The sequence below is a fragment of the Agelaius phoeniceus genome, chromosome 7 (assembly GCF_051311805.1).
Source record: "Agelaius phoeniceus isolate bAgePho1 chromosome 7, bAgePho1.hap1, whole genome shotgun sequence".
In the NCBI taxonomy this organism is placed as follows: domain Eukaryota; kingdom Metazoa; phylum Chordata; class Aves; order Passeriformes; family Icteridae; genus Agelaius; species Agelaius phoeniceus.
Window position 1 is genome coordinate 44,016,522 of NC_135271.1, and position 23,155 is coordinate 44,039,676.

General features: G+C 40.0%; 1 protein-coding gene across 8 annotated transcripts in view; it reads right to left on the reverse strand.

Moving 5' to 3' along the window:
• NCKAP5 (NCK associated protein 5) overlaps positions 1 to 22,828 on the reverse strand; it is a 381,602-nt gene extending 358,774 nt beyond the window's left edge. For 5 of the 8 annotated variants that reach the window (XR_013183102.1, XM_077181707.1, XM_077181708.1 and 2 more), the window contains exon 1: positions 22,689 to 22,828. The gene's annotated coding sequence lies outside the window, so the exon portion shown is untranslated. Of the gene's footprint in view, positions 1 to 10,069; positions 10,186 to 22,684 lie in introns of those variants that run through there. The other 3 variants (XM_077181704.1, XM_077181706.1, XM_077181705.1) reach the window with 3 other exon arrangements.
• Between the last annotated feature and the right edge of the window lie 327 nt (positions 22,829 to 23,155).

Genomic DNA, 23,155 nt, shown 5'->3' on the forward strand with positions numbered 1-23,155 from the left:
TTAACCTTGCCAGGTGATTTTTTCAAAGCTTTTTACCTCCCCTGCATGTCAAGAATAGGGGAAAGGTCCTTAGCAAAGGCAGGTTTTACTGCTGGAACAAACTATAGCTCTCTCTTCTGTCACATTTATGAATTTAAGCTTCAGAGAAAGCAACAAATAACATATAACAGTAACTGTGTTCAGATTGGCCATTCTGCTACATGCAGGGTTGGAGCTATCATCAGTCTGCTTTGTCCTTGCCACTTGTGCTCTCCATGCCTGGCACTGCCCTGCTGTCCTCTCCAGGAGCTCCCAGACAGCTTCTGTAACAACCTGCCTGCTCCCCAGTCCCTGTCACTGCTGCAGATAAAAAATATGATATTCTACCTCCTGGAAGGGCACCTTTATATGGAAACCTTTACTCTAACTCACATCCCACACTATGGGAAATCCTGTCCATAAGTGTCAGCATGAAGCCTTGACACCCAATTCTGACACATAGGAAAAAGAAAGTCTAAAATGAAATGTTTAATCTAGCCTTTTCAGATGAGCTGAGAGCTAAAATGAGCATATACGATTGCTCCTGACACAGCAGTGATTTGCAATCAATTTCTAAATCTTTTTCAGTTCCATAATTTTTGCTTCAGTAGAATTCTATGAAAAGCATTCATTGGAGAAAATTGATGGGATGTCTTTAAAGGACATTGCCTTTCACTACAAATTGCCTCATTGTAAAAGATGATAGGCAAATCATAAAAAGTTTGTTTTGAGTGTTTGCCACTTGAAACTGGAATCAGTGTGCAGAAGCTGAATTTTTGAATCACAGGGGAACTCAGAAATCTCAGAAATATTGTAAATATGATTACAAAATAGGACTGGGTCTCCTTAATTCCAAAGGTTTAAGTCATTATTCCTTCTTTGCTTTTCCTGTTGTTTCTGGAATCAAACAATTGATTCAACCACCAGTGACCTTATCTGGAATTAATTGAAATCAATGGCATTAGTGGCTTCTGGAGCAGACCCAAAACCAATGCATGTTGAAGGGCTTTTTATATCCTTAATCACACGAGTAAACCTCTGCAAATTCAGATTCCAGTGGATCCAACCATTAAATCAGTCCTGCAGTGTTTAACTTCACATATGGACAGAGGTCCCTGCTGGATATTGAAAGTGGTCTCTATTATGAGGACAAGGTTATTCCCATAATCTATTTCTGATGAAAGCATGTATTTGTACAGGTGTCAGTGATCCAGCAGGGCTGGCAGCTAATGGCAAGGCTGACTAATTTGCACTCTGCTGCTGCCTCCTCGGACATGTCGCTGTGTGTCAGCAGCAGAGGTAGCGCCTTGTGAAACACACATTCCTCTGATGCAAGCATCTGGCTTCTTGGCAGCCAAGTCGTGACAGGTTCTGCAGCAGCTGGGATGGCCCCATGCTCTTTCAGATGGTTAAATAGTCTTGTTTTTCAGCCTAGCTGTTTGTTTTCCTGCTGCACTCCTGGACGGAAGCCCATTGGCCCTTTAAATCAATGAACTGGCCGTTGGATGGGAGTAATCAGCCACATTTCTGTGCATGTCAGAGCAGAGATTTTTGCCCAGAGACTGCCAGCCCTACAGCCCTGAACTCTTGACTCCATGCTTAACCTTGTCCTGCTTCGTCCTGACACCTAACACACCAACATTGTCTTCCCAAACTGAAAGCAAACACTAGAACAGCATCCTTCATCCTTTAGTCATAGGATTTCCTGGATTTCGTAGCTCCTGCTTTGTACAAAAGACAGAATTCAGATCAAATAAGAAATACCATTTATTTATTTCAGATGACATTATAAACTGTCCTCCCATGTGCACACACCAGATGGAGATAAGAATCTGGCTGGAAGGTTTAGCCTTACACTGTGTGGCACAGAGGTAACAGCATATCAGATTACTGAGAGAAAAAAATCTTCAGAGAAGGTCCCATAAATCTGAAATAAATTTTATTTAAATTGCCTTTAAACATATTATGCAAATCCACAACATAACGAGCAGTTCTGAGTAATTTCCTCGAATAAATGAACACATGGCACTACTAACACCTAATGTGATAATGCAGTATTAAAAATAAGTTCTCACAGGGATACCACAAAAATCAAAAGCTGTCATCTGCCTCTCAGCCATTTGTAAGCCACCTCCACCTTTTCACTCTAAATGATAATCTGTCTCTCCTTTTTTCCTATGTACTGTTGCTTGTGGAGTGAAAATAAGTAATGAACTGATTTGGACAGGCCACATTTTCCCCTGGCAGGGTTTTACTCTTTGCTCTTGTGCTTACTATCTGAAGCTCTTTCTGTGGGGTGCAAATACTCCTATTTTCACACTCACCAGAAGAGAGACAATACACAAAAAGGCCAATTCCTGCCCCTGCCACAGAGACAGGAGGGAACAAATCTTCCCTGCCATCTCCCTTGGTGTGTTCCATTAATGGCTTGATGAGGACCTAGTAACAAGCTGATCTGTCCTATCACCCACTATTTGCCAAACACACACACACACAGGCGCTGTTAATCAGTTCTAGTGACCAAAATGATGCCTGTGGAAACAATACAGCAATGTCACCATGGGCTCCAACCACACCAGGCCACACATATCCAGAGTGACCATAATTGGCACCCAGCACCATCCTGTCCTAAAGGAAGTAAGAAAAAAACAGTCCCAAACCATTCTGAGATTTGTTACTATAATTTAAGGTTATCTTTGAGTCTTTCTATTTCATCTCCAAAGCAGGGCAGGCAAGAATTGCTTCCAGCAGATGACATAGTAAATGAGAGCTGTAACAACATGCCTGGTTTTAATACCATATAATTCCATACTATGACACACAACATAAATTGATAAAAACTGTCTCATTTTAATGAATGACTGTTATCAAGAAGAAGTGATCTGAAATGCATTGCCAGTATTCTTGTCTCTTAACACTCATAAAATCTGCAGAAAGTTGTTCAATGTCACAGGTAAAATGTTCAAGGGTTAAGCTGCTTGCTTAAAGCCCAAGAAAAGACACCAACAGATTAAAGTCTGGGAATTACTGCTCCCAGCACTGTCAGTGGAGTCCTGGACAATACCATGAAGTCTTACTCAAAAGTAACTCAGTGCAAGTCCTCAGGCCTCGCAGCTCTCTCTGGAAGAATCCTGGGTTGTAGAAACTGTACTAATATAGAGTACACACACTGGGATTTCAACAGTATGCTGTGATTACAACTAATAACAGCTAGCAAGACAATTTTCGGGACAAGAGGCAAAAGTTTCTCTGTGAAAAAGATGATGGAAAAGCACAAAATTATTTTTGTGAGCAGAAAATTATCTTAGTCTTCCTGCAAAAAGAAAAAGCCTCCATCCTGTTCCTCTGGATAGAAAAGGAAAGGTATATCAAACAAAAGCTGTTCTGGTTTACCACACTGCCTTCTCCACTACAGTGATGAAGATTTTATTGCATGCTATAAAGAGAGGAAAAACTCATCTTGTAGTCATATAAACATAGTGAACAACACAGAATAAGTATCAATTACTTTTGCAAGTTCCAGTGATAGCTTCAAACCCTGAGGATAATTTCAAATGGTATGACAAAAACTTCAGTTAGATTAAAACATCAAAAGCAAACTAGCATTCAAAACCAAACAATTTCGTCTCTGCTGAGGAAGTTACAGTAAATTTTCTGAACTGGCAGATTTCCCTCCTAGCTGTTCAGCTGTTCCTTTCCCACAGGTAAAATAAGTCAATCTGTTTGAGAAGACAATTTGCCACCCAGCTTACTTAATGCCACACATTAAAATTAAATGACTGACTAATTTTGTTGTCAAAGAGCTGTTTTAATGGGAATTCATGGTTAAAAGAAACAATCCCAACAGGGAAATAAAATCAGATGATGCTGACTTCCATGTGAATCAGAACTAAATAAAATAATTGTCCAACTTTTGCCTCTTTTTACATGGAACTTTTCTCAAATCCTTCAACAGGTCCTGCATGTATGTCAGTCCCTGTTCAGTTTAATCCCATGATCCAACTTTGGCTCAGTGATGTTGGTATAAACACAAACATGACTAACAGGAAACAATAGATCTGTGACAAATTTTTGCTCATCTGGAATTGAACATGATAAATTCTTGTAGCATACTAGCAAGCCAATGTAGTTGCTTTTTCCATTCCCCTTGTTCCAACATATGTGGCTGTGGAAAGTACGTGGCAATGGTGCTGGGTGAATTCACACAGGGCTGTGCAAGGCTTTGCAGAGACATTTGAAGCAGCTTTAAATAAGTTACTTTGGTTCTGGAAAGCAACTTGGCCACTTTATTTCCCTGCATGGAGTCCAGCGCAGGAGATACCCTGGCAGAGGCCTAAGGGAGTGTTACAGTCCTGCCCCTGCCCAGGAGCAGAGCCAGCTCAGGATCTCCACACGACACTGCCCTATGACCACAGAAGTAATAGAAGTGTTCATTTTGCTTTCAGAAAAAGGCAGGAAAATTCTTTATCTTCACAGCATAAATCACAACCTGAAAAGGCTTTCCTAGTCATGGTGTGAGCTCATTTGATTCATCCTAGAACACCATTCTTAACTGAATGAATAAAAGCCACTCTGAGGTTGAGTACCACCTTTGAAATGGTCTGTGGGAGCATGAAGCAAGACTCATCCTTGGTTTTTGATAGATGAAGGGCTAAGGCTCAAGCCACTTCACTGGCCTTTGCCTGCAAAGAAGCAAAAACCCAAGTGCACACTGACCAGCACTGCTGGGGTCTGCTCCACATTCCCTTGATTTCAAATAATCTTAGCAATTCAGGTGAGCAATGCCTGTTTTCAAAGGCCAAGTAACATGCATACACCCATGGATATACATGTATTAATAACAGGGATTAGCTGCCACTAGCCAGAACCAGACTTTCTTACAATATTTGGAATATCCTGAAAATTTGAAGCCTTTACAACTTTAACTCAGATATTCTTGCTCTACTTTATGTTCTAGGTTGCTTTGCTGAATGATTTGGGTCAAGTCTTGTGTGCTGACCTAGAGGTCAGTCATGGCAGACACCTGGAAGAGCTTCTCTGACATCTGTCCTGCCCAGTTCTTGTTTCCTTATTCTTCCTTTTGGAGGGATTTTACAGATTACAGCAGTTCTCAGCATGCAGAAGTGTGTCTTACTCTATATGAGTGGGTGGTACTATGTGGTTTATGTGATGCCACAGGTAAATGGACAATTTCAAAGAATTTAAAATAAGGCCCATTGTGCACATTGTCTCCATTTCAGAGCTCTTCCAAATATCCCAGAAGTTTGAACAAGAGAAATTTCTGCTGTGCTCTGGCTTTGGCACATGCCTTTCAGCAGATGGAAATTACTGTTATGTAGCCTTAGGTCATATCAGGATCTCTTTTTATTTCTGTAATGAGGCCCAATTAATACCTAATACTGACTTTCTGCCACTCAAAGGATTTTAAGATATCAGGATTTCAGCCAGAACTGTAATGCTGATGTGTGCTTTTATGATATAATCTAACTGTAATTACCCAAACCAATATCAACATAATAGTCATTCTATAGGAAACTTGGGTATTCCACTGTATTCAAAAAATGCTTACTCTAAAAGACTTTTCTCACTCCCATTGCAGGGTCAGCATTTCACCTTATGTGAAGTACAGTTGCAAATTAGAGAAATTAGAGTAATTATATTGAGCTAGACAGGCTTTGGGCTGGTCTCTTATTTTGCTGTAAAATAAGACAGGACAGGACAGCTGTCATTCTGTGCAACCTTACCATGTAGCATTAGAAATATCTGCACTGAGAAGTGGTTTAGAATAGCTATTTTGTAGTGTTTTGCTGCTAATTTTAGTAGACAAAACCCTAAAGCTAGCTTTCTATTTTTAGGGCTTATGCCTTTCAGAAGGTTTTACATAAAATGACAACAATTTAAAACTTTATTTACAAAATAATCACAGATTAATACTCAATTATAGCTTATTCAGCATGCAGGACCTCCATGAATGCTTGAAATTTTTTAACTTTTACTTGGGTATTAGAAGATTGGACTGAATATTTAACAATTCTGGGCAAATGATAAGATGACACTGAAGTTTACAGTTCAGCTTTTTCTCTTTCTCTACCTGCAGCACTGGGAGCCTCCTGCAATAACTCTCAGCATCTTTCCTGAATCCATTGGACTGTTCACTAACTGTGGTTTCCAGCTGCTGCCCAACATACCTGGAAATTTCCACCAAACTCAACATCCTGACCATCACACTTGAAACAGATTAAGACAGAATTGGATTGCCCAGATGCATTACAAAAGAGAAACTTACAACCAAGACTGAACTGAATGATACTAAAATATAGTGAAATTAATGTAAATAAGCTTGGTATCTTCCTTCCCCTCCTCCCTTCCTCTCCTCAGAAATATTCAATGACTGCATAGCTGGCAAGATAAACAGTAAATGCTACTGTAACTTGATGGGGGCTATGTACCAGAAATGGTAAATAAAATGACAGAAGTTGCTTTACTATTAAATGGTCAAATTAAAAAAAAAATATATTTAATTACTACTGTCAGAAACTGTGCTAAAAATAGGTTCTTGAGTTGCATTTTTTCTACATGACAGATAAATGTAGGAATGTAGCCTTCTCAAGGAACTGTTTGTACTAGGCACTGTATTTCCTCTCCACCCAGCAGAACTTCCAGAAGAAGATCATATGAATTTTGCAAGTATATCGAGGAGATAATAGTTACCACAGGCTGTAAAACTGAAAGATCATAGACATGCAAGTATATGCAGGTGCTATGAGCAAAGTACATTTTCTTCCTGCCAAAAAGGCCTCTCTAATCTCCAAGCTAGTGAAAATGTCCTCATGGCTCCAATATTTTCCCTGCAGCCACAACAATTTTTTAAATACATATGCAGCCATTTGACTTTATCCCCTAGAAGAGCAAACCCAGCAAGTGACAGTGTCCATCAACTCCCTTGAAGGTTACATACATTTTATATACATCTTGCAAATTAGTCTGCATACTCAGGTTCTCTGTATTTATTTAAATCCTACCATCACTTCCCAAGAAGGAGAAGGAAGAATGTTGATTTTAGATATTCAGGCATAGCTCTCCCTAAACTGAGTGGCAAATCAAACCATATGGGGACACTAAATGACCCCAGGTCACTGATCCACATCCCCACAGAGTGGGTTTAGTTCAGAAATGTTTGCTGTCAGGAGCTGAAACCACAGCTGCTCATTACCCAAGCAGCAGCTCAGGACGGGACGCCCCGTGTGTGCTGGGTTGGGGATGTCTGGCACCAAGGCACTCGAGCCAACATGGTTTAATTTACTCAAAAGAACAGTATGGTTTCATGACTTGTACACCTGAAAGAATGGCCCTGCTTCCATAGGGAATGGCAGTGTGCTATGAACTAAAAAAGCATTTTTCCCAAAAAATGGCAAAGCAGAGGCAAAGCAGTGCAGCTCCAGTTCCGACTCTGCTGTCCCACACCTCCTGGCCTGGCTGGGTGGCACTTGGCTTCTCCAGAAAATGCCAAGAACTCACCTCAGAATGATTAATGCCACACCTTCTAACTAGGATGCATTCCTTTTCTACACATACCTACAGAAAGCTGCTGTCCTCAAGTTGTCATACTCTGGAAGCATTTTTGAGGGAAACAGCACTAACATTGGAAGAAAGGCAACAGCAGAGACACTTCCCAAAGAAGATGTTCACCTGAAATATCTTCCATCTGAGTTTGCCAGTGCTCAAGCCCTCTAACCAGCCACCTCAGCTCCACAGAAATCTTTCCTGGGAATTACACAACAACCAAGCACCTGCACCTTACCACAAGACTTACTCCTTGCTCGAGAATTTAAGCTTTAAATGAAAGTTTCTACACATTATGCCTGCAAGGAAAATTTATCAAAACAGAAGCAGAACATAAACCTTCAACCTATATAAAGCTTGAGACAACTGCTCAGAAATTCTGTTTTTCTTCTTAGCACATCACTGAAATGAAATCACAGTATTTCCTAAAGGCAGCTTCACTGAAAACACTGGATTTTTAATAAATATTTAAGTGTAGTTCTCACGGGTTTTTTGCCACCCCTCCTAAAGTAGTCTACAAGATTTTTGCCTTCAGCTTTGCTGGTTTTCCCCTCAACAATCCCAAAAGAAAACCTATACCTTTTTTGCTATCTAAAACATATTTAAAAGCAAGATACTGACAGACTACAATTGTACTGAGCAACAGTATAATTATTTATTTAGCAGAGCTTTCCAACAGGCATGTATTGACACATTTGCTTAGGCAAAATGTCTTTCCTTTGAAAAATCTTGAGCTGCAACCAAGAGTTTCAGGAAAGGCTGCAAGATGTTGGGGCTGGGCAAGGACCCCCATGGGGGTGCAGCTCTTTTCTCACGAGCCTCTGTGTCACAGACACTGGCACAAAACTGCCTCTTGTCCCTGGTTTTAACACCACAATTAAAAGCTGTTAATGTCCATGGAATCCATTAACTTCCATGGGATTTGGGCATACATACCACGAGCTGCACTACACCAAGCACCACCAAAGGAGAAAGGCCTCCACCAAGAGCACTCCTGAGCAAGACCCAAAGCCAAAGGGCAAACCTCACGCTGCTTGTGGCTCATCCCTGCCATGCAGTGCCATCTCAGACTCCAGAACAGCAGCTCCCTGCCTCCAGGGAAAGGCAGACAGACACTTCAGTCATGGCACTCTGCAGAGGCCACACAAACCCAGGTTTGTTCCAGGACAAAACCACAGAGGCAGCAAGGCATGGCAGTGATTTCACAAATCCACAGTCACTCATGTCACTGGTTCTCTTTCCACCAAGCCCAAAGCTGCACAGGGAGCTGTCAGCAGCCACAGTCCCTCTCCTCATCCCAGGAATGCTCTCCCTCCTCCTCCCCTGTCCCCTATCACAGCTCAGGGTGACTCAGCTTAGCTCCCAGGAGGAAAATCATCCCTGCTGCTCATGCACATGAATTCTATCTGTCCACAATGATACACATGCCCTTCTGAGAAACCTCAAAAAGGAGAGGAAGAGAATCCATGGGAAATGGTAGGACAGAAATGGACTGGCACACACAGCCACAGCTATCCTGCATTAAAATGAAGTTACATCCATGTGGGTTTCCAGGAAAAAGGCTGCTATAGGATCTTCCATTGCACATCATTCAGTGCAGTGAGGTGGGCTGTACTTGCACAAAGCGCCCCAAACTTTTGTATATCGGTTTTATTCCTTATGAAATTATGAAATGAAAAAGCTATTAAACTTACTTCATACAAAAACCAAATTTACCTTCTATACTGAGCCAAGAGTATTGGCATTGCCACCCCGCTGATACCCACTGAAGAGTCTTATAGTAGGCCACTCTATTGCACAGATTGTTTTTAAAGTTTCAAACATGTGTGCACTGTCACAAATCTTTCCAACATTTATGGCTTCCAGTCACTCACCTTATAACTGTAAAAATGCCTTCATGGGGCTATATGGTTAAAAGGAGGAAAACAACGGGGAATCCAGTGTATCACCACTTCTCCTACCTTAACTGAATGCCTTACTTCCATTTCTCTTCCTTCACTCCTGTACAAGTATGAATGATAGCATTCAGTGGAGTGGACATACCACTGGGAAGAATGGAGCTTCCTTCCCCACAGAAATTCTGTTTTGTGAAATGCTTGAAGCTGCTAAGTATCCTTATAGCACACAAGTTTCCAGTTCAAAGGATAATGCTCTGCCTCCACAGCACTCAGCTCCCACAGTGGTGCTAAAAAGAGGAATTTTGCTCAACTCTAACTACACAGTATTCCAGAAACAAAAAGGAAAAGAAACCCCAAACTCAATAGTCCTCACTCCTTTCACTGTAAATACATTTTCTAATCCAGGGTTCCAAATCACACACTCATGAGCTGGTTGTGTGCAGGGCCTGATAAATCCCGAACCAGTTAAAAACTAGCTAGCTAGCTTTTATCAGCATGCACTGATAAAAGATCAGTCTATGAAAGTGAAAGGTTTGAACAAGTGGGAACAACTTCACTTTTTAGGGCAGTGCTTTGTTGCATATACAGACCTGAGCAGCTCTGGAACCAGGGCTGGTGCAAAGATGGGAATTGATCTGAAACATGAGGAAGGTCTTCCCACTGCTACTGGCACTTAATGCAGCTGCCATCAAAGAATGCCTCTCACCTGAATTTTTTTCAAGACACAAAAATAAATTACCACATTACCATTTCTTGGTTTCTTTCTGAACAAGAGCACACGCAAAAATTTTATAAACCACTTTGTGCAATACTATTTCTAAAGTATTCCCAAATACCCAAACTACTGAAAAAGCCCACGGGCCCTGGCGATGCTGCATGGTAGGGAAATGTTTGTATTTTGAGCTCTACCAGTTCTACTGACCAAGATATACTGTTGTGACCACAGAACTCATTGGGGGATTAAAGAGTTAATAAGAACATAGGAAACTGCACAATTATATAAAGTACAATCTGTCACTTAGATATTGGAAATGGACTATGAAGATGCCAGTATAAGTGCATGTACTTATATACAGAGAACATTTTAAACAGTTGACCATGATTTATACGTGCTGCAGCTGTCACACACACTATTTCTGACATCCAAAGAGCCTATGCACACTTTTAGTGGAAGAAATTTCTAGTTATTTGCCATTTTGTAGAACTGTAAATCACATAAATGCTCATATTATTACCATGTGCTCTGGCAGTTTGCATCAACAGACCATCTTGGAAGAATTACAGTGATGAATTATTGACAGTATCTCATATAGCTGACAAACATTTCTTTGAAATGCTGTGGTACAGAACCTGCCTCTTTCCGATCTTGAGATTGACCCTAATGTAAACTATAGCATACAACAGATCAAAAATATATAGCCTGGCTCTCAATTTGTGATCTCATTTTCATCATTCAATGGTTCCCATAAAGATTGTTTATTATTGATGTGAAATGCTGGAACCAAAATATCCTGTAGCTGGAAGCTGGAAGTCTCAGTAACTGAGTCAGAGTGACTCTTCTGGCCTTCCCTCAATATGCTTTATTTCTTCTATTGAATAAACAAACAGTCCCATTCTGTAATGACAACATGAGCCAGGATTTTCCCATATTGTTTTGACAGATGTTGTCAGGGGCTGATTACAAAAACCTGTACACCTAGATACTTAACTGCTATGATATTCCATAATAGAACTGAACTACATGCAGAATAAACTAATGTCATGGGAAGCTCTGCTAATGAAAAGCCTCCGACTATGGAAATTTAACTGCAAAATAATTTTTCCAACTGCAGCAAAACTATTTTTAAGGGTACTGGAGATAAAAGTATGTTATTTGGTACATTGTACTTACTGATAGGGCACAGAAAACAATGATGGATTGATTACCAAAATACCTTAATGTTTGGTTCAGGCACCTTGCAGGGAAAGATTAGGTCCTTTTCCAAAAGTCTCAATACTCCAAAGCCTTCAGCCAGCACAGCCAGACCAACCCTAACTGTTACTTGGCTCAGTAAATTCTGTTACTTGGCTCAGTAAATTCAGTCAGAATTTAATCTATTAATTATGGTTTTGTGCTCTGTTTTTACAGGTAGGTGGAAAACGCATGAAAGCTGGTGGGGCTGAAATATAAGCAATTATTTTAAAGATTTTTGTGGGATTTGTATTGCAGGTGGGTTGGGAGAGGCCGTTTCACGTGTTATTTTAAAAAATAAATAAAAGTAGGCTGAATCCCCACTACTTTTACACACAGACCTGTGAAACAGAATGATTTTCTATTATCAGGTGTTAATGTGCCCTTTGTAACTGTTAAAAGGAAACCCAGACACTGCACCATGGGTTGTCTTTTTGAATGCTGCTTTTCAGGTCTGTAGCCCCCACTGGCCCTGACATTTACTTGTTAAATAGATCACAAAGTGAGTACCAAGAGGACAATATTTTTCTAAGCTCAGGGAGAACGAGAGGACATCACAGTGAGGGTATTTAGACAAGCCAGACACTGTTTTTGCAAATTTGACCCACTAATAATGCTGGAAATTAAAAACCTTTTGCAAACCTGGTTGAATATTAATTCTGGAAATTAAAACCTGTAGCTCTGTATGATTGACCAAAGAGATCTTGCATCATTTTGCCAGTGCAGAATGAGACACTACTAATGAGACACTGTATTTCCTGAGTATTTCTCTAGATTCCACAGAAAGAGGCTTGCATGTATGTGTGCATACAGACTAAGGGGAAGGTTGAAAAGAGATAAAAGGGTGTCAACACTGCACATTTGCAATAGTTGAATCCTTATGTGGTTGGTTGGAGGAAGATCCTAACTAGATATGAGCCAAAAACTCAAAAAATGCTCAGTGATCAAAAGTTTTCACTACTGTCTCTAATAAAATACTTCCTTTGGTTAAAAAAAAAAAAAAAAGAGAGAGAGTTTGGTTTTTTTAATTAGCTGTGGAAATGTATCACTTCATGGCTTTTCTTCTGTCATTTGTCTTCAGGTGTGTTAAACAAGCCCAAACCTGAGAATTTTGCAATTTTTATATTTAGAAAAAAACTTTAAATGAAACCTATAACTGAAAAATAAAGGTTTAATTCTTCACCACTGTGAAGAAAATTTGAAATCTATTCAAGCAATATAGTGCAGTTAGCATCCAGAAGGGGTTTAGGTGGGATTTAGAATACCCCAGTCTTTCCAAGGACACAGGCCTAAGTGACAGGACCTGCATACCAAGGACAAGACCAAAGCCCATTCTTAACCTTGCAAAATTTCCCAGTGATTTTCATTACTATTAGACTGATTTGATAGAAATCTCACAAAAGTGAAAGCAGTCTTCTCAGTAATCTTGTTTCTTTAACAAAACCTTAGCTTTCTTCATACTAAATGCATATAAAGAACATATTTTTCAACAAATGCAGCATCACCAAATTGAAAGCAATCCCTGCCTAGGAAGGATTATGAACTGTCTGTCATCCCTCTGTGCCCTAAGTAGGGTCAATAAGTCATTCTTGCCATGCACAGTATTATGTAAGAAATTACAAAGGGGCCCTATTTAGATGACCTCCTTTTTTTGTTTCATATTCTAATTGCCCAGCTAAAAAGAAGCCGTTGTCCCAGTGGAAACTTCAGGAGCAGCGCTGGGCGAGCTGAGCACACAGGAGCACTTTACACGTGCACTCTGACCTCTCTTGACACTGCAGATCCTTTTCCAATTTCCAAAAGTTTCCAGGAGGAAGCAGAGGGAGTCAGCCCTGTCTGTGTGATGTCTCAGTGACATTTTGCTGAGATGATAGTTCACTGGGATTTGCACATCTGAAACTCCCTCCAGGGAGGCTTGTGAGAGCTTCAGCCTAACCTACTTTCAGCACTCCGTGGAGTAATTTTGTTCCAAGAGCCAGCAGCCACTGATGGCAGCAGGAAGATGCAAAGGAGTGCAAAGGGACCTCAGCCCTGTAGGACCCAGTGAGGCCTAAAAGCCACTCATAAAAATGAAACATCCCCATGAAGTTCCCTGATTTCAGGAAGAAAGTGTATTTTTGGGGGACAGTATTATTGAACTAACACAAAACTGAAAAACAGGTATGCCTTAAATGAGAGTCTAGCAAAAGCTTTATTAAAAAAAAAAAAAAAGCAAATTTGAAAAAAATCATATTCACCCTCCAATATCTTTGAAATAATTTATACTTCCAGCTAAAAAAAGGTGTCATTGTGAGAGATATGTGATGACACTTGTAATATTTCTAGCCATAAGATACATTAGATGATTGGAAAACCAGAGTCAGGCTAAGTCTGGTTTGCTCTGTTACCTGAATTCCAGACCTGAAGCAGCTGTGGCAGAGGATAGGGGCTCTCCCAGCATATTCATGGACCCCCACACTAAACTTTTTAATGGTGCCTCCACAGACAGCACAAATTGTGGGTATTTTCACCTTTCTTTTATTTTTTCCCTTCTCTCGTATCACAGAGTCCCAAGGACTATCTAATATATTAGTTCTTAAAGGAATCCTCTTTTCATGCCTCCTGAATCCAATTTAAACTTCAAACTTTAATTCATTGAAGGGGGATGATACCGAGTACCCTGGTGAAGACTGTTAAATCCATATGATTCATTTCTCAGATGAAATGAGCACCTCTAGGAAATAGTAGAATAAAATAGATCCCCAAAAACCAAACCAGGTAGGTATCAGCTTTCATTCAAATACATTTATTTGCACTGTTCTGGTCACCTTCAGTGATTATTACTTCCTGCATGCAAGAAGAGCAATGTAAAGCAGAACCAGTGGGTGAAGGCAAGATGCCAAGGAAGCAAAGAAAATAAAAAAGACAGGAGAATTTCAGCTCTAGTGACAGAGGATGTAGCATGGCTGATTGTCCCACCATCCTCCCAGTGTGTTATGTACAATGAGGACTGGCAAAGGTGTCCTTGTAGCAGATTCACACAAGCTGGGCCACAAGTGCTTTTCCCAAAGTTTGGCTCTGTGAGTGCTGATCCCAGCCCAGCCTTGCTACAGTCAGACCCTTCAACCCTTACACATGGTGCAGCACAATTTATTTTACACAGTGAGCAGAGGCACACCTCTCCTTCTCCCTCCCACATCCACCAAACCATGTTAGAGGAATACTCCCCTCAAATTCCCTTCCGTTGAACTGCAGCCAGTAGGGCTGACCATGGGGCTGCAAGAAAGCAAAAAAAAGCTATTGCCACAATAACTGCAATCCAGTTGTTCCAAACAAGAAGTATTTGTAATTCTTCAAGGCTATCAATGATTCTAGAAAATAATTCTAGAAAAAGCTTTGCTTAGTTTAATCCACATGGTTGATGACTCTTCAGTAAAACGTTCTGTACTTAATACAAAGAGGTCTACAGATTTACTTTACATCTGTATTATGTTATTCATATAAATTTGTCATTTGAAATTATTTTAGGCATAATGTTTACAGAATTATTTCAATAAGAAAGCTTATTGCAGAGGGATTCTAGCTTTGACTGCTGAAACCACTTGGTCTAATCATTTATGGGAGTAAATAAATGTTATGAGACTTCATGGAGAAACTATTATCCAAATTACTGAACAACAACAGAAAAGCCTTTATTATGTTCCAGGAATGCATTTCTGGCAGAGAAAATAACATTTGTATACAATGTCTTTTTACAGATTAGACAGGAGAAAAATGCCTGCATTGATGTACTGCAAACTGCAGGGATTTTTTTCTTTCCTGAAGAATTACAAGTGACATCAGTTTTCAAAATTTCTGAGAAGAAGAGAACACACTTTGTTAAAAGAATTCCAGCTTTTTTTATCCTGCTAAATTATGTACTAAGACAAACTTTCCCATTGTTTATTGTTTGACAGGTCATGGCTCTGGTGTAAAGAAAAAGTTCTTCAAGCCCTCAAATATTCCTCCTGAATAATTATTTGATTGTTTTCTATTGAGCAAAGTGGCAAAATGATCTGACTGAGATATGTAACACTATTTGCCAGGGTCTTGATGCCTTTGCAGTGCATAAAATAAAACTGTGGGGTCTCAGCAGACTGTTCTCAGGATACTTATTCCTGGATCATGTTGGTCCAAGCAATCCTCTTCAATGGTCAAATACGATGTACAAAAAAACTAAGCAGTAATCACAGGGGTTCTGCAGAGGAAAACAGCTTATAAGATTTTCCCAAGGGAGGTAAACAAAATACATAGTGTAGAGGAGAAAAAGAAAAGATCCAAGGTGTTAGGAATTTTAGAGTAAATCTCTAGAGAATTCTACTTGTTCTTCCCTTCATCACTCAATAACTGGCAGAGTTTTGGGCCACACCACTGCAGCTCTCTGACCCACCAAACAAATCTGTGCTCTGAAATAAACCTGAACTTCTTTCCAGGTTTGTTGATTTTGACTGTCAAAATATTAATACTGGAAACAGCAGGAGCAGCAGCCAGGCTGGGATGGATGAAACCTCCTGTGGAGAAGGACTTTAACCAAGCACCTGCAGTACCACCATGGGAGATCTATTGTGTCCAGCACCTGCAGCATGAAGCTGCATCCTGTCAATATTAACAAAGCCCAAATGAAGCTGTGTCTAAATCCCAATGTCTTACATCACACTAAAGAACAAGTTAGTCTCTAAAGCCATCTCAGTATGTCACTCAAGTATATTCTTGGATGACACCAACTGTCACAGCTGCACTGAGGCTCAGCTAGTAAGTTCAACAAATCCCATAGCAGGATCTATTCCAATGATTAAAAATAAAAGTATTTACTCATGTTTGCTCTGCTCTCTGCTCTCCATCTCCTCTTTTTTTTTTCTTGTGTATGAAGGAAATAGCCTTGTAGAGCAAAAAATTCCTCCAATTAAGTGTACTGGCATAGAGATCAGCCTGCTGCCTTGCAGTAAATCAACAGCTTTACCATTAGAGAAAAGAGAAAATGTCTTTGATCACAGCACAACCTGTGTGGAGCTCTCAGTGATCAATGAAAGGAGCACCTCATAACAGATCCTCCATTGAGAAGAAGTCAGCTCAGAAGATGAGATAGAAGGCAATCTCAAAAAGCCAATATCAACTTCAGAGTAAGAAACTGGGTTCTGAAGAAATGGTAGTGCATGGCTCATGTTGCTAGAAAAGACCTAGCTAGAAGTACCCAGATCTTGATTCAAACATGGTCTTTGTGTTGCACAACAAAGCCATGACATTCCCCAGAGAAGCCTCTGTCCTCCTCAGTCTATCTCCTTTAAATGAACAAAGAATCCATTTAAAGATATTCAGTTTCAAAATTATTCAGTTTTGGCACTCCACCACAGCCTCCTGAGGGGACAAGCAGCAGCACAGGGCTGTGCTTTCTGCCCTCATAAAGCTCCCTTGTTGAGAGGCAGTCCATGAAGTGTCCTTTCAGTTTTTACTGTCGATAGGGATACATCACATTTGTATCACCCACCTCAGGCCAGGCAGTCACAAAGCCCTTTACCAGACCTCATTTCACACAAGAGCTCTAAATGCACATCCCACCCATGCACAGATATCCCCTCAGCACATCCCCTTTTACCTGCACAGCCCAGGTGATCCCTCAAACCTCCCAGCTGAGCACTTACACAGCTCAGCTGGATTTAGATGGCAAAAGAAGGCAGGATTGCATTATTCTCTGCAGGATTTTGTAAACTATGAAATTTTATACTCAAATATTCCTTGTAACATGTATCCCTATGGTACAAGACTGCATAACAATTCATGTACTTATGTTAAATAATTCAGGCTAAATATATGTTGCAATATTAAAAGTAAATTGTTAGCAACAAAAACTGCAAGAAAGAAAAAAAAAAATCATCCCTGTCTTTCTCCACAGCAGAATCAGGGAATTACGAAGTGTTTTTTTTAAATTTACCTGCACTAACAAGCACAGCAATAGTTGTTCCTTGTACCTCATGATGTCAGAGAGTGTTGCCAAAGGTAAAACTGGTGCTCTGGATATGAACATGGTTCCAATAATACATTTTGTCCCCCATATAATTTTTGCAGTGGGTCAGTTTCATTTTTGAGCTGTACACAGCCTTTCTAGACTGAAAACAGAGGAACACTTCAAATAGAGGCACTATTTGGATTGTGTCTCTGCATACATCCCCAATGGGCTCAGAGGGGTGGAAAGAATAGGAACTACACAGCTACTGTTATTTTCTCCAGAAGGGTGATTTGAAAAGAGTAAAGAATTGGCTTTTCCTTTAGGACCAGTCAGAAAACTGAGCCAGTGTGGGTGAGAGGCTGGAAAACAGAAGTAAATTACTTTTCTACCAACAAATGAAAGAAATAAAGGCAATTCCTTCCTTGGAGCAATCACATTTATAAAAATTGGTATCTAGAGACACAGTTTGACCCTACAGGAACAGAGCACACGGTAATGAGGTTGGGTGCCTTTCCAGGCAGAGTTCTCCTGGGTTGATGTAACAAAGACAGCATTCACATGTGCTACCACAGAAGAAATCATATAAAAATTAATCTGAATTCCTGATTCATGGTTCTTACCACAGAAGACAGCAAGGGGACCACTCCTTGACATTGGACAGGAAAATAACTTTGGTCCTGCAGGCAGGACCAGTATATGTCTGGAACAATAATTTCATTAAGGCCCAGGATCCATTTTGTGAACCACAGCTACCTGCACTGATCATCAAGGCCTTAAAAAATCTCATTTAAGTGTGATGTCCTCATTTATCACCTCTAGTTACCCCAACAAAATTCAGGTTTTGGACTACTGCCCTGAACTGCCCAGTTTTGGAAAACTAAAACTTCACCATGTGCATGATGATTTTATTGCTGAGGTGGGAGGCTGGAGAGCTGCCTGTCGTGCCACCAACAAAATGTGTCAGCAACTCCAGGAAGGTTAATGTCAGCTTATCCACAGGCTCCAGACAGACAGTGTGAGGCTTGAAATTCTCTCTTTAAAGATTGTAAAGAGAGAGATCCACCATGGTGGTGAGGTTCTGCAGAGAGAGAGGGCTGCTCAGTTCTTACAAACTCCTAGATTTGAAGGACAACCTGAATCAGCACAGCCAGTCCCATATTTTGGGTAATTCAAGGATAGCTGTAAGTTTATGCTTCATCACTGACTATTGATCATTTTTCTTTGACTAGTTGATCATTTCAGCTATCTTTTTGCCATAAAACTGTAGCACAAGGAATAAGGATGTTTACCAAAGAACTGGCTCCACAAATACTTACAGGTGCTCACAGAGCTCTGCCAGCAAGACATCTCCTGCAGTACACTCAGATTTGTCCTGCTTACCCTCTACTATTTCCTACTGGAAATCAGTCTAGCAAAATTCTACTCAGCATGATACACACATCTGGTATACATTACTCTTTCATTTAAGTTTTCCACTGGCCATGTGTAACTATTTATACTACTTTAGTATTTCTTCTCTTCCTCCATTCATTTATTACACAACTTCTATGTTTGGTAACAATTATCTGTCCTCACAACAATTTGTCCCCCAACTTTCCTACATGGAAAATCTTAACCAAATCAATAACTAACAAAAAAAAAAAAAGAGAAATTATTTTTTAAAAATTCTGCAAACCCCAAAACCCCAGAACTTTTCACAGCAGGTTTTAGTTTGTAATAACAAACATGCCCAAAGGGCAGGAGCAATCCACAGTGTGGCTTTATGATACCAACGGTGAGGGACATAAAATGTTCTTCAGCTGCACTCTTCAAAGAAATTACCAGTAAGAGAAAAATAAGGCAAGAATTGGTCTCCTCACTGAGGAGCAAAGTTGACTGTTTGATGTTGGTAAAGAAACATGAGAGCTGTTCTAGCTGTTTTCAGCAATCTCTCTATGAAGACAGTGCAGTAGTTGCACTTGCTTTCAGTTCACAGGTCACAAGATTATGAGCAAACTGTCACACACCACTTTGGTGTAAACTGTAAACTCTATTTTAATCAGCATCAACAATTTTCACTTTTCATCTGGAAGACAGCCATTATCTTTTTGGCTTTTTTAAAGGTATTTTGTTCCAAGTTATTTTGGCGTTTGGAAAATCTCTATAAAGACCATTAGACCATTGTCCACGGAGAGGCAAAATGCTGGCATTCAAATTCCATTACACTACTGCCTCACCTGTGAGGACAGACCAAGAGTGCTGGAGTGATAATGAGTTTAGGAAAGAACTGTGAAAGGTGCACTAAAAGCACTCCAAGCAAACACACTCCTCCCACACTCTCCTACTGCAAGCAGTTAATTTCTGTCCCTGTGCCAGGAGGACTGTGGAGCCCAGGACCAGCTCTAGTGAGCACAGTGGAGGGCAGAGCAGTGGCAGAGAAACATAGGTCAGCTCCTGTCAGCTCCTGTCACAGAAACCAGGGCCAAACCTCAGAGCTACCAGCGCTGACACAGGGGAGCACCTCCCTGAGGCCAATACCTTCCTTTGTGCTTTACCATACATGGGCATTATCAAGGATTGAGATGCAGCACCGTGTAAAAAACAGAGGCCTCCATCCTCATAACTATTGGAGAATAACATGCACTTAGAAAAAATCCCCTTTCTGCCCAGGTAGGAGGAATTTTGCTACTATCCAGGCTTCAGGTTGGGTCAAACTTTCATCTTTATCCACTAATTTCCTTGATAGCCCTCCACTGCTGCACCACTTTCCTTAAATATAGAGCCAGGCTCTATCCTCCAGAATTCTCTAGAGCACCAGAAAAATCTTCAGTGAAGGAATAGTAAATCCTACCTAAAATTAATAGATGTTTTAATGTAGAAAGCAAAGTGCACTTCACTGTTCAGGAAACCAGCAGAACAGCCATTCCCCAGTCCTATGGGCAGTATAACCAGTGTAGGCTCCATGTGAGGCTTTTAATAAAGGAGGGTATATATTCAGATACCCAAAAATTTCAGAGTTTGACCTGCCAAAGGCATAAAGAAGTAGTGGCTTTTACTGTACAGAATCACTGAGTAAAACCACCCCGGGGAAAACTCCAGGCAAGTTCTCATCTGCTTGCCATTATAAATTATGTCGACCCTTCGGTTGGACTTATGTAATTTTCCCTGTGGACACACACCAAAGTTGTACAACTTTTCAGCAAGTCATCCTGGGGAGAAGCCCAATAGAAATCTGCCTGTGTTTTGGCAGAATTTAAGGGCTAATATCCAGGGAAATAATCCAGAAAGCCAGTTTTCCAAAGGATATTTAGCCTTGGGGACACCTAAAAAATTTTTAAGTGTTCCCAAAGTGTTTCATCCACACCTGTGCCGAAGTGCAAGGCAGTTTGGAAGGTTTCTCACCTAAGCTCCCCCAAGTCCAGAGCCCAGGCAGCAGTTCCTGCAGGCCAGTGAGCTCCCCAAAGAGACACTCGAACCCTGATTAATTGTGCAGCAAAGGAGGCTCTAATTTGCAAGCATCCAAACCCCAGCCCACTGCTGGTACAATGAGATCAAGAAGGAAATTCAGAGGGCTAATGCATCCTCTGCACCTGTTTGTTTGATCACTTCCTAAGCACCTCTCTCTCTTTCTTTAAGGTAACTGATATATCACATGGACCACTGGGCATAGGGAATACATCCATCATTGCACATATGCAGAAATGTAAAGTAAATGACATGAAAAATGTTATTATGCAGGAGAACCTAGATTCATCTTTTGATTTATACTGAGTCAAGCCTGTTTAAGACAGAGATTTAGTTTGAAACAAGTTTTGTTAGCCCTGAGATTAGAAAAAGAAAAACCATGAGCTGGCTTTTCAGTGAGTTTACATTTAGTTATCAGCTTCCTCATTTTGCAACTCTAGAAAGGGGTTATTTGGTCTTTTGTAATAATAAATTACTTATGTTGCATTACTTGTCTATAGATCTCAAAACTAATAAAAAATATGTCTTACAATCAGTTAACTGTCATTTGCACCTTCCTGTACCCTTACTGCTGTGGGGCTTGAACCAAACCTTTAATGCTGCTATAGGCCAGGTGCTGCTAAAAATTATTTTTATATATACTGTGTATTTCATAAACACGCAGACTTGTTTACTTCCATATTGCTATTAACATTGACCCTCATTTTTCAACAGTGACTGGGAATCAGCTGGACTATGAAACACAGTAGTTTCACTCTATTCAATGTGTTGCTCTCTGTAATGATTGTCAATCAATAAGGGTATTTCAAAAAGAAAACCACCTCTCAACTCCGAGATTTTTTGTGTTTCTTCTCTTTAATATTTTGGGATTAACTGAATTTCAGTTATTTTCAGTGTATGTGCACTTGTCTTTGTGTTTCATGACAAATATCTTTAAAATTTGATTTTATAATTGAATTGACATTTCTTTTGGCAATAAGCTTATTTCTTATGAGGCTGTCTTTGGCACGTGCTCTGTGCTACTTTTGCATTAACAATTAACAAGGCACATTTAACTGAACCCCTACTGCTGCAATGTGATCTGTCACCAGAAACTTTGCAGGAGTCTTTACTCACAGTTCACAGAAGTGAAGTCAAAACAGACTTATTGAGTAGGATATGTTAGAAGAGAAAGCAATCTGGAATTTCAAATTATTTCAGGTGAATTTTGTGTGGTAAGATACAACAGGTAGAAACCAATATTTGTTCATTTTGGAAAACATTTTTTTTTGTATTCCATTGAATCCTGATTCAATTAAGAAAAACCTGAGATAACATAGTGAACACTTTTGATTCACCTGATTTCAGTTATTTGTTTTATACCAAAAGGTTAAAGGCAATAAAATATTACATAGAAAAAACCTCTCTGAACTGCCTATAAAAATTTTGTTTCCATTCCTTAAATCAGTACAATGATCTATTGAACAGGATTAAGATTAAATTTTACTGAGGATTTAAGATTAAATTTTACTAAAGCAGAGTAGAGGCAGAATAATTGAAAATCTCACTTCTAGGCAGATGCAGGCATGAGCACAAAATGTCTGGAAAGCACCAACATTGAAATACAGATGTGAATTAAAATGTCTGCAAGGTTCCTGCATCTATAGGACACATTATCCACAGCGGCTGCACACAGCAACTTCCTGGGCAAAGTCTTTCACCTATTTACATGGTCTGTTCTATCAGCCAAGCTTTTTCCCAAAACATGAGGTTAAATCAAAAGTGTTAATGGCATCTTTCAGTGCTACTAGCTGTAAACCTCTTTTACAATAACATTTAAAGCATTAAACAAAAAAAATCTGTCCTTACTTACAAGGCAAAGCAGAAAAGGAAGGTCATTCATTACACCCCATTCACTATTTTCTGTTTCATTCTGTAAATATTATAGTGCTACTGAGAAAAAATATAATGTCTGCAGTTCTCAGATCTTCCTTCAGAGTTTCAATCACTTGCTTCCCAAGAAGGGGTTTAACAAATACCACACTGTTCTGTCAATATTTGTATGCAGCACCACATAGGGCAAGCTGCCAAACTTGCATGGTTTAAAGAGCCAAGGGTGGAAAACTGACACCCTAACAAACACACTCCCGGCTTTGTCTCTTTTAACTTGGTGGTAAAAGTGTCATCTTTGCCTCTGACTGCACTTTCGGAAGGCTCTTTTGTTTGCTTGCTCTACTTCTCCAGAAATGCAGTATTTAATAATCACTCTTCACTGAACTTCGGGGATTTGTTTCATGCTCAAACATTTCTTATGCAATTATAAGCCTTTTGCTCTCCACG